Below are 8,881 nucleotides of genomic sequence, written 5' to 3' on the forward strand. Positions count from 1 at the left end.
GGAGGAAGAGAGAGATCCGTGCACGTCGAAAGAGATATCTTCTGCACTTCCACTGACCTGATTATTGGGCTCATTTTAGCAATTTTAACGATTCATCTATTCTTGTTCTCCGAACAGCAGAATGAGATCGTCAAAACTTCGGAGATGTAAAGCCAACACGCATGCCCCCAGATGGCGTCTGTCACGGAGACGGGGGTTGGGGGGCAGGCCCCCGGCTGGTCTGCAGAGCCCCTGCACGGCAGGCTCTGTCCAGCCAGGAGGCGGAGCCGACAGCTCCTGCCCACAAGAAGCCTATCACCTGGTCGCAGAGAGAATGCAGTAACACCAGGGATCGCCTGTGCCTGGCTGCTCTCTGGGGTTTACACAAGACTCCCCAGTTTGCCCAGTCTGAGCCGCCAACCTCTTTGGAAAGGAGACTAGAGCTATTATCACCTCCGTCTCACTCATGAGGAAACGAAGAGTGAAGAGTAATACATCTGACAACGGGACAAAACGTGCAGGACATCGCAACGGTCAGTATCGTGAAGAAAACTCAGTGGCCTGGGGTTATTTCGGACAAAGCCTTTGACTGCAAAACTGTCAGTAAACGTGAAACCATTAACTTTAGGTAGCAGCAACGTACACTGTTCTAGGGGACCAGGAGAGGAAGTCCCCTGCGTCCTAGGCTATCTGCCTCAAAGTGGCACGGTTTCGATAAGGAGAAGCCCAGAATCTGAGAAAAGCAAGGATGTTTTAAGAAAAGTATTAAAATCACGCTCTAAGAACTGTCGCTTGCTCCCACCAAAAACTGGAAGGTGCCAGAGAAATCCAGAAGACGGGCTTTAGCATGACCTCGGCTTCCTAATGCATTAATCACCCAAACGGAATAAATCTATTCCTGTAGGGGCAGAATTACATAGTTATCTGTGATCCAATGTCAAATAGGTTATCCCTTGATTAAGGTCTTAGCGTGGATGAGCATTTTATTGAAATGATTTCCATTATCTGCACAGCGGTTCATCACAAATATATTTGGCCCAGTGTATTTCAAATACGATTTGATCACACATCAAAACGTGAACATTTAATTCATTTTAATCAAAAAAATTAAATGCATCTGCCTCGCTTCCTCTCCTGGGGCTGCTGCGGCTCAGGAAATTCCCACGCCAGCAGGATCGGACACGTCCTCGGCGGTAACTTCGCCAGCCTGGATTCTCTCTCTCCTCTCCCCGTGGCTCCCCACCCCAAGCTCGGACCACCAAGTTGAAAGGGAAACTTGCAATCAGAGGAGATGTAAACAGGAATAATATCTGTCGGCTCCACGGAGAGAGAGACGCTTTCACGTGCACTAATTAGCAGGGGCTTATTCTGCAGCCGTTCGTTAGGAAACAACGTAAGCCCCACCGTTCCCCCAGGGTCACTCAGGCTGCTGCCTCATGGCGTGTCGAAGGGAACACATGGCCAGTGGCCCCAGGAGTGGGACCCAGGGGTCAGGCTGGGACAGCTTAGGCTTTGCAAACAGAGACAGCTCCTTCTATACCAGAATGTGCTGCTAGGTCTGTCCAGAAGCAATCACCTGGGCAGAGGAAATTTGAGATGATGTCTGCTCTGTGCGTAAGAAAAGGTGGTCCCCTCCTGCATGCAAGGGGGTGTCTCCGAAGCCCAGATCCGCTCTGTAAGATCTTGCTAACAACTGGGGGGCCATCGTGAATCTCAAAATCTGAGCTGAAATAATAGGGGTTCAACCTCAACCTGAGAGGTCAAAGAAGAGTCCTCTGTTCCAAGAGTGGTCACCAAAGCCAGGCTTCTGCCCCTGGGACCCCAGCTTTCTTCAACTCCTCCTGACTGGGACACAGTCTGGGTCAGATACTGCCCGGGCATTGGGCAGAGCCTCTGTGGTTTCCTTCAACACTTTCCAGAGCGGGGCACTGGGTGACGCTGCTGCTCTGATGACTCAGGGTTCCAGAACTCAGTTGCCAGAAAAGGGGAGTCCCCGGCGGTGGCGTTTAGTATTTATATTTATATACGCATAGCTCACATTTATAGCTTTCTGCGAAGGCAGCGTGAGCGAGCAAAGCCTGTGCCCCAGGAGCGACACACAGGAGAATCAAGTCCCAGCACCCCTCACCCTTTCTGCAAAAGGGCTGGGCAGGACCTGACGTGCTTCAGGGTCCCCTGCTCTGAGCGTTCTGATCCGCAAGTCTCCCCTGGCACTCGGGGACTGCCCCTGCAGAACTAGGCCACTCTGAGGACCCCTCTCTGAGTCTTGGTGGCCGGCAGGAGCCCAGCGGCCTCAGAAAGCCCATGGGGTTCCTCTCCACTCTGCCCCCGTCCACCACGCGAAAAGCTGAGCACAACTGCCCACGCCAAGCGCTGCGACTCCCTGTAAGGTGCTGCACGAGCAGGAAGGAACTTCCCTTACCACCCGCGTCTCTGGGTAAACTGGCCTGAGGAGTGACTTCCATCGGCTTCTCACGAAGGCTTCGGGGACGCCCGGCCTGAACGTCAGCGGGGAGCCACCCATCCTAAAATGTCATCACTTCTCCTTTATGCTGATGTCCTCTGTGGGACAGACAGGATGCAGGATCCTCATTTGGGATCAGACTTTTAACTATTTTTATCACATCGCCCCCACCCCCACATCGGGCTCTTCCCCAGCCTGGGTCACAGCCTCCCCTATCACCCAGCGGCCAGAACGCACGACTGCCCCACGGCTGGGCTGCGTCTCCCCTCGGGAGCCTGAAGATGTTCCAGTGAGGAGAGAAGACAAGGAACTAGCTCACCAAGAGAAAGCCAAAGGCATGAAGATGTTTATCTCAGCACTCTATGTAGAGTAAACATATGAAGGCACCCTAAGTGCCCAAAGAGGAGGGAATGCGTAGCACCAGCGAGCACTCTGGTAAGCCGGTATAGTAATAAAGATCGTCGTGAAAAACACACCACCACGTCGGGAAGTGATTGGAAAACATTACTTAAGGAGGAGAACACGGAATGGTATGCCTGCAATGATTGCAACTATATGTTCTAAATTTTCATAAGGAAATACAGAAATAAATAAATAAAAATTTAAATATTTAAAGCTCCTGAGATAGGGAGATTGTAAGTTTCTTTTTTGTTTTCTTTTTTTAACTCCTTTAATACTATATTATTTTTATATTAAGTAACACTGAAAGAAAAAAAATCAGAAATCCGGAGAGAAAGAGATCCTAATGGGGGTCCCTAAGTCCAGGCTTCTAGCCCGGACTCTGCCCCGTCTCACTGCACGGCCTCGGGCACGCCCCGCCACGCCTCAGTTTCCACCGCTGGATGCTGAGTGACCCACGGGGACCGCCTGGGCGTCTTCCAGAGCTCGCTTCCCACAGTCCCGTCCATCCACAGACGGCGCTCGCTGACCTAATTACACTCTGACTTCAGACGTCGATATTTACCAAACCGAGGGAGCTGAAATCTGGTCGGAGCACCATCTGTGTGCGCCGCTCCCAGCCGTTCTCAGCAATTTGCCACATACGATTTCAGCCACGCTTGACTTTCCCGGGCACAAACAGAAGCTACTATATTGCTTGGAGGCTAGATCATTTAGCACTTTCCAGAATTTAGATATGATTTATACAGTTCATTTTAAAATAAAACTCTCCTGTGTCTAAGAATTGCACTATTTACCATAGAACATATCCTAACTTTGGAAGGGGAAAAAAAAAAAAGAAAATATTTATTCAGAGCGTAGTTCATATTTACATAGCACCTAACGCTAATGAAACATCGTCTCCGATCTTAATGATGAGACGAAGGTGTAAATTTAGAGCTCCGCCCACAGCCTGGAGGATTCCTTATTGAGTCCAAGTCTGCTGGAAATAAGTTACCAGACTTCACCGGCTTTCAGAGTTACTGTGTGGGATCTATTTTCTCCCTTCTAGAAAGAGGCACTTGCCAGTAACATTTCAGCTACTTCCCAAGACTCAGAGAAGGTTCTCCCTTCTTTCCTATGTCGGTGCTGGGCCTGCTGCCACCTTCCAGGCGAGGGAGAGGTGACTCGCGCGGGATGGACAAGGAAGCTGACGTCCTCTGTCTTCCGCACGCATCTGCAATCGGTCAGCTCCGAGGAAAATAGCGGCTACTCCTGGGAAGTGTCTGTCGAACAACGGACGCCAAGGGATGCTCCCCGTCTACGGGGTAACTGCTCTGCCCCCTTCTCACCTGCCAGCTCGTCCTTTCGCCTGGGCTGGCCACCCCCAGCCCTCCTTGGTCCCCTTGGCGACCTCCTCTGCCTCCTCCTTCCAGACTCTGCTTCCCAGCCTTTCCCGGCCCCCAGGCCTGTCTCCCCATCCTGTGGTCCCAGAGAAGTTTGCCTGGGTCTCCATCAGCGTCACATGACCTCATCCCTTCACCCTCACGGGTCCACCTCTGGGGGCCCCCGTGCTACATGGGGAGATCCTTCCTCTCACTCACAGGTACTCCCGTGCCCTCTGCCTGCCAGGTGCCATGGGGTACCGTCCCTGTTCTCAAGGAGCCTGTGCAGGGGACCCAGCCCACGGAGAGTGCTAAGTGCGCACAGTCAGATGGGAAAGGCGTGTGTGTACCGACTGCATTAATCCTCACCCCAGTCCCACGCATCCAGGAAGTGCTAGTTCTTCTCATTTCCTAGATCAGATCATGAAAATGCCCTAAGAGATGTGGGTCGGGGCTGCCGCGGTGGGCAGGCGTTCTGCACCCCCGAGACACCGGTGCTTCCCAAAGCAGCGCCTGCAGACGCCCTGCCTCACACCACCTGGGGAGCTGCGAGGGTGCAGATTCCAGGGCCCGTCCAAAACCTGTTGAGTCAGAATGTCTGCGAGCAGGACCCGGGCAGCTGCATTTTCACCAGCTCACCAGAGGCTGAGAATCACTAACCTAAACGCCAAGTTTCACAGTCGAAGGACTCGAGTCTCTCCTTTCTTTAAACAAGAAGGAAATATTTTTCAAAAAACAAGCAGAATTCATGTCCCTGCTCCAGACGCTTGCCAATGCACTGGCTCACTGGTTTATAAATGGTTGTTTAAATATAAATTAGTTATTGGAGAAAGAAAATCGCATTCCGGGCAGACATAGAGATCGAACTTGGCTGACCTGCAGGATGTTCTGCAAGTCTAAAGACTAATGAGCCCCAGCCCAGGCTTCTGCCTGGCACACAGTAGGTGCTCGAGAATGACACGGCCTTGTTATCCGTACACAGCAGCCTGCGGCAGATGCTCATCAGAACTGTTCTTGTCGTTTTACTATCAGTCTCCAAAACGTCATCCCTATAGGATGGACATGCCACGCCCTGCCCAGTCCGCATTAAGACAACCCTAGACCGACGAGTTTAAAATGTCAGAAAGAATAAAAAGCTTTCAATGACAATAAGCCAAGCTGCACACACTAGGAAGATGCGGGGAGGTTAAGTGACTTACCCCGGCTACAAAGCAAATCCCCGGCAGAGGCAGGGGTGTGATCCTGGGCCCGTGTCCTGCTCTGATCGTATCTCTTTCCCAGATCCCGCTGCCTCTCCAGTGAAAGAGGAGACTTCAGATGAAAAGCAAGCACAGCAGCTTGGTCTGCTGCTAACAGAGGCAGCCGTGCGGCTGCCACCAACATCCTCTGAGAAGATTTAACACCAGAAATATCTAAAACAGAACAGAGGCCTTGGAGGTCACCTGGCTGGTCCTGTCCTGCAGGGATCAGTCCTGCCTTCTTAGGGAGCTCCAGGGAATGGAAGGCTGCAGCCGTCCACACTCAGAGCTGGGACAGGACACTCGGCCATCCCCCAGTCTTTAGCCCCAGTGATGTCAAGCGCCCCTTAAATATACTGACCTGCAACGCCCACCCCCACCACGAGCACACATACACTGGCTCAGGGAAGCAAAGACATCATCATCATCATCGTCATCACTGCCACCTCTCTCAATCTCCTCCTACAGCCCAAGCTTTGTGCTAGACAATTCCATACCCCACCCCCATTTACCTTCATGACTCTGGGAGACACGCAGAAATTCCATCCTTCGGATGAGGAAACTGAGACCCAGAGAAATTAACCTGCCTGGAATTGCACAGATAACAAGTGGCAAAGCGGGGATTCAAAGTCACTCTGGCCTGAAAGGTCTTGCGTATCCCGAGATATAAGTGAAGTGCTTGGCACCGTGCTAGATGCTTTAGCTACGTCATCCTATTGAGTCCTCACAGTGTCCCTAAAAAGGAAGGGCCACCAGGCCCATCCCCTGGACAGGTAAGTGTTTCAGGTGATGTCACACAGCCCCTCCACGGAGGAGGCGGTCAGGTCGCATTTTTCTCACTCTGCAAACTGCATTCCCCTTGGCTGGCAGGAGACGGCTGAGGCTGGCACACGAGAGCACATTCCTACTGCCGGCGCAGGCTGGCAATGCAATCCAAACATCATCAATCCAAACAGAATAAGCAAAGCAAATTTAAAAAACAAAAACAAAACAAAACAACCCCAGATCCCTGACAAAGCAGCATTGGAAATAGAGGCTGCATCTTTGTCGGTTTTTTCCTACCAGCAGGGCTGATACTCAGCACGAACCGACCCTGCTTGGTGAACGACACGCAAACCAAGTGCGCCTCGCCACCGGGCCCCGCCTCAGCACCCCAGGACTGACCGCAGTCCCACCACCGAAGGGCTCCCCCGAGCTGGCGGGGCCCAACCCAAGGCGGCATCTGATCTGATTGGCGGGTCCTTCAGCAGTTTGAACGTCGCTCCTGCCGGCAAAGTCCTCCCACTCACAGTCCCCGGCAGCCATCCGCTACCCAGACCAGCTCCTGCTCCATCATCACGCCGCGCGTGAAGCCATTTCTCACTTGCAGCTTTCAAGCCCCACTTGTGTTTACGATCACGGCCTTCAAAAAACACTGCTCGTGAAAAGTGCACCCACTATTTCCGTTCACGTTCTTAGACAGTCAAGACAGGGGAACTGGACTCTTTCTAGAATCGAAGTCACCGTCCCTCCCCACCTGGAGACCTCTCTGTTGGGCCAACCTGGTGAATCCAATACCCGGGAGGCCCCGAGCAGGAAGGGATGTATGGGCCGGGGGCACAGGAGCAAGGTAGGCGAGAAGGGAAACCAAGGCAGAAGGGGTGCCGAGACGGTGCGAGAGGGTGACGTGTGGGCAAGGAGCCCAGGCCAGGAAAGGGGACGCCGTGGCGGGGGTGCTGGAGGGCGGGGCAGGGTGTCGCGGGGCTCCACCGGCTCCGTCACAGCACGCACCAAACACAGACACAACACGCTTCTGCTTAGTATGAAGCTCACGCCGACGTTTAAATTCCAACACAGCGTTGACTGTGCTTTGCGCTTGCTCGAGAAGCTGGGCATGGTGCTATGCGAGTGAAGAGCCCACGGTCACAGAGGAACTCAGTTGTCCTTTGAAACACATCCCCTAATGCCAGCTCCAGCCTCGCCTCGGCAGGCGGTCACTAGACCCTTTGAGCAGGGGCCAAGCTGGCCCTTGTTCCATTATCAACTCACACTCGCCCCCGGCCAGTCATGCCAAAGCTTAACTCAAAGAACAGGAAACCAATGTATTTCTTCTTTTTTGGACGATGTCATATCATTCAACAGGGTGACTTTGGGACTTCCTCAACCTTTGCAATCCCTGCTGGGTTTTGGCTGTGAGGTGGCCAAGTCTCCATCCGCTAAGTCCCTGCCCTCCTTGGTAGGAGGTGGTGGCCGCAGCCCACCTTGGAAGTGGGAAGCTTCAGATCCTCGTCCTTCGTTCCTTGCCCAGGACACAACTGGGGGGAGGGGACCTGGGGCTCCACCTTGGCCAGTCGGAGGCGCTGACTAGGACACAGGAGGCCTGGAGGGTCCAGGGTCACACAGGCAGCTCACACCAGCTCGTTCTGGTGAGGGGACTTTGCCAGGGCTTGTGCAGCTCCTGCCTGTCACTCGGTCTCCAGTCCAATCTGTATGTAGTCCCCATGTTCCCCCAACACTTCCATGTTCGTCCTTCCTGTCCCTCCTCCGCCCCTGGACAGCCAGAATTGGATTGTTATTTGTCACCCAGAAGGCTGACTGACAGATGCCATTCACGATGGCTTTGAAAGAATACAACCAGCATTCTGGAGGCCGGGACTCCAACAGTGCCATGACCCAAAGAAGCTGTGATAGACTCACTGTCCCAAAAGGCTGGGATCTGCTGGCAGACCCTAAACCTTCCAAGGAGGACCTCGGTCTTCCTAGAGTGCTATGGGGGAGAGTTCCTGGGGAGAGTCCAACCCGCCCACTATCTTCAGACAACCTGGGAACATCTAATCTCAGAGGTGAAGGTCATCTTCCATGAGAAGTAATGAGCTCCCCATCACTACAAATGCCCAAGCAGAGGCAGAAGGCAGAGCGGGGGCTTCCGCTCTGGAAAGAGTGAAATCTACGTAAAGGTCCCTTCCAGTCTAAAGTTCTCAAACAGCCTCCCTGGATAAGGAAAAACCATCACAACCAACAACTTGCGACTGATTGCTGGAAACAAAATACAGACACTGTCAGATTGGAAACGGTTTTCCAGGAGTACACAGGAAAGGAAGGGTGTGAGGAAGATGAGTAGCGTCAAGAATTCCCAGACACCTGTTGGAAAAAGTGCAAAGCACATTCCATTCAGAGGCAGGTCAGCAAGATATTTTAGGCTCACACCTCAGAACACTGTGATATCAGAAGACATCTTCAAATCCACACCTGCGTATCAGCTTGCACATAATAGAGATGTTGTTAAATATCTACTTGAGCCAAGGGGGAAAAAAAAAAGGATTTTGGAAACAGAAACCCAGTCTGACATAAAATGATAATTCTGACCCAGATCCTCTTGCAAAAGAATGAATCTCTCAAAACCAGTCTTACACGGTCAAGCGTAAAACAAGCTGTTTCATTACAGATGATTTCAGATC

The sequence above is a fragment of the Propithecus coquereli genome, unplaced genomic scaffold (genome assembly GCF_000956105.1).
Source record: "Propithecus coquereli isolate 6110/MARCELLA unplaced genomic scaffold, Pcoq_1.0 Scaffold1410, whole genome shotgun sequence".
NCBI classification, from domain to species: domain Eukaryota; kingdom Metazoa; phylum Chordata; class Mammalia; order Primates; family Indriidae; genus Propithecus; species Propithecus coquereli.